Source organism: Mauremys reevesii, linkage group 1 (assembly GCF_016161935.1).
Source record: "Mauremys reevesii isolate NIE-2019 linkage group 1, ASM1616193v1, whole genome shotgun sequence".
Classification (NCBI taxonomy): Eukaryota; Metazoa; Chordata; order Testudines; family Geoemydidae; genus Mauremys; species Mauremys reevesii.
In genome coordinates, this window is record NC_052623.1 from 19,610,520 (window position 1) to 19,613,836 (window position 3,317).

The window sequence follows — 3,317 nt, forward strand, 5'->3', positions numbered from 1 at the left end:
ATACACAGGTACAAACAAGTTACACATCGTTCCTGACGTATTGAGGTGCAACCCCTCTATGTAGCAAGGTACAACCCCTCTACACAGTAAGGTGCCGCCTCTCACCTTGTACATGTTGGTTCGAACAAAACAACTCTATCCACCATATTTCCCTTTTGTTCATCTTTAGGATGGGTCAGCCTGTTCCTTGTTATGTGTGTGGAATGTGCAAGTATCCGAGTGTTCTGGTACCTTTTAGGGATGTGTATTTTTGCAGCATCAGCCCTTTCCTTGCCAGCTTCTGTGAGCAGGGCCTGCCTCTGGCTCACAGCTGAACTTTGCTTTATGTTAGCAAAGTCTTGCCCATTACTTTAGTTCAGGCCTTAGGCCTCATACTGGGCCTCTACTACAAGGGTTTATGTTTCAGGGCCTCATCTTACTACCGCCTCCCTCCGTCGCTCGCTCTCCCTCACTCTTCCCAAAGCAATCCCTTCCCCTAGCAGCTTGGTCCTGGCCAATGGAAAGGAGGCCGTGGATGTGGGTAGCACTGGCACACCTGGTACCCGTTTTGCCATGGGAGTAAGTCACAAAGGGCTAAACTGGGTGATTTATGCACAACAAAGTGCCTGGGGGCCTCTCTGAGCTGCAGGTCCCCCAGGGGAACCCCAGGAGATACTGTCTCAGGTGGTACCATCTCTCCACGAGCTGCTTAGTGCAAAGGCAGCCCACACTCTGCACCAGCCATTAACATGGTGCAAAGTGCTCCCCCAACGATTTGAGGGTCAATGTGTAGGGACATGCCGAGCGGCTCTCTCTGCTCTTTTCCAGGGGGTCTGCTTCCCAGAGGGAGTGAAGGCTGGGCAGTCCCTGTTCACAGGAACCCTTATTATAGTTTGACCTTATTGACCATGCAATGAAGCTGGGGGTAGGGGTGGGGTGAGCTTTTTTGCACCCATGCAACAGTAGATCAGAAGCTGGGCCCCAGAAATGGGCGCAGCGTTAGGAAGGAGGTGGAGAAGGAGTGCTCTGAGGCATGAAATGGATAAACTGCACTGCAGACATGTAGCCCAGCAGGAACATTATCATACCTGGGAAACAGCTGACCGCTGTGCACGGCTGCTGTCCTGGCTGCCCAAGGGGAAGAGGTGAAGGAATTTGAAGAGATAGCATGTGGGGAAGGGTGTTAATGAGTTCCAGGGACCTCAGCCCTTGATGTGTCTGATTCCTTCGTAGGAAACTGACAGAGACTGCTATTTCCTCTTGCTTCATCTTAACGTTTCTTCCAAATTCCCCCTCCCCACAAAATTAAAACTCCAGTCTTGGGTTAAAAAAAACCCAGCCTCCTGGCTGCAATCGAAGCTTCTTTTCCAACTTTTCTCTCTCTTTTTTTTAAGCACGGACATACTTTTGACATTTTATTAGCTGAACTGTAGTACATTGCATAATACACTGGCAGAAAATCTGAAAGCCCTTTATGTTTATCCCTAGCTGCTTTTTCAGCTTCCAGTCTGCAAGCTCCATTACCCTAAGCCAGAGCAGGGCTGCAGCCATGGGCCTGGTTGCTATTGGACTGGGAAAGGGAGCAAGGCACTAGCCTATGTATGTTTTTGAAGCGTGGGGTATTGCATATTAAGATACAGCAAGATCTAACTTCGTTCAGCATGTTAGCTTGGCTAGGGGAAGTCCCCAAAATAACCTTAACAAGACCCACAAGGCCAAGCTGACTGACACAAAGGAATTTCAGGGTTTTATGGTCAAGCTCACGGACAGCAACAGAACCTGACTGTCGGTAAAATCATACTAAACGGTCAGACACTGCTTTATCAGCGAAATGGTGAAATCTCTGAGCCAGGTGAATGCAGGGAGAACTGTCATCTCCCTATAATCAACGAAGAAGTTATTAATATCTATTTTTAACTTATGATTTGCATTTATTTGTGTTACCACATTATCTAGAGGCCCCTTCTGAGACTGGGTTCAAATTGTGTTAAGCGCTGTTCATGCTCATACAGACAGCTCCTGCCCCAGTCTAAATAAACAAGACAGACAAAAGGTGGAGGGGAAACAGTCACAGAGGTGAGGTGACTTGTCCGAGGTCCCACAGCAGACCAGTGGCAGAGCCGGCCATAGAAAGCAGGTCACCTGACTGTTTTGTTTGAACTCCACTCGCCGCCAATGTGTAGCTTATAATATGCCCAATCCCTTTTATAGGGGGCCTGATCCAAAGTCCATCGAAGTCAAGGGAAATACTCCTCTCGATGTCAGCAGGCTTTGGGTCAGCACCCAGGAGAGAACGACCCCTCAGGGTTCAGCTGTATAAATCTAGAGTACAACTCCAGCGGGTCGGCAGGACCCTCCTTCATTAGGGAGGGTTGGGTGAGGGTTATTTACCGTATTTATTAGTTCTGCAAGTGGTGTTGCCTGGGGGAATGGCGTGAACACCACTGCTCAGGATTTGGAAGCTGGGTCAATGCTACTTAATCCTAAGGTGTTGAGCTGTCCTGATGCCAAACAGCTTTAATGGCGAGGTGTTGGGTTGGGTTGTTTTTTTTTAAACATCCAGAAGAGAAGAATCTGCTGCTGGTGGTTCTGTGTTCCCCATCTGGCTCACCCCATCATTCAGGCTTGTCTAGTGTGAGAATTCAGAGGTGGCCAGGGTAGCATTCCAGCTGCACAGTGCTGGGGTTTGAGTGTAACATGGTTGCTCACGTGGGCATAAATCAGGAGTAACACCGCTGAAATTAACAGCGCTACACTGGTGCAAGCCATGTTATGAGCTCGAACTAACTCCCACTGAAGTTAATAGACAGACTCCTATGAACTTCCTTTCAAGTTGCGCTTAAAAGTAGCTTGCTGAATTGGGAGCTCAGACGGGAAACAGGCACACATTTTCAGCAGGTAGGATCATTAACCGTTGGAACAATTTACCTAGGTAAGTGGTGGATGCTCCATCACTCCAAATTGAGACTGGCTGTCTTTCTGGAAGATACACTCTGGGTCAACCGCAAGATACTGGGCTCGATCTTGGAATGGCTGGGTGAAAATCTATGTCCTGTGCTATGTGGGAGGTCACAATGACAGCTCATAATGGACCCTTCTGGCTTTAGAATCTATGAATCTATGATATACAAGATCTCACTTCAACTCCTGGGGCTGGAATTCTCTAAAGACTCCCTTTACGGGACAAAACCAACAACAGAGTAACATTACAATCAAATTCACACTTCCTCTGGGTTTCCAGCATACGCTGTCCTTTCAGTTTGACGGTTACACCATAAACTCTTTGGGGCTGGGACTGTCTGCAGTTTGTGTCTTGGACAGAAGCAAACCCATTGTCA

The 3,317-nt window shown here is 48.1% G+C and overlaps 1 long non-coding RNA gene across 1 annotated transcript; it reads right to left on the minus strand.

The window, feature by feature from the left end:
• Positions 1-1,704: 1,704 nt before the first annotated feature.
• Positions 1,705-3,002, minus strand: LOC120387574. Its single transcript, XR_005590232.1, has 2 exons — positions 2,908-3,002; positions 1,705-1,858 (listed from the first exon to the last, which is right to left on the minus strand). It is a non-coding gene; the product is annotated as an uncharacterized LOC120387574 (long non-coding RNA).
• Positions 3,003-3,317: the final 315 nt, after the last annotated feature.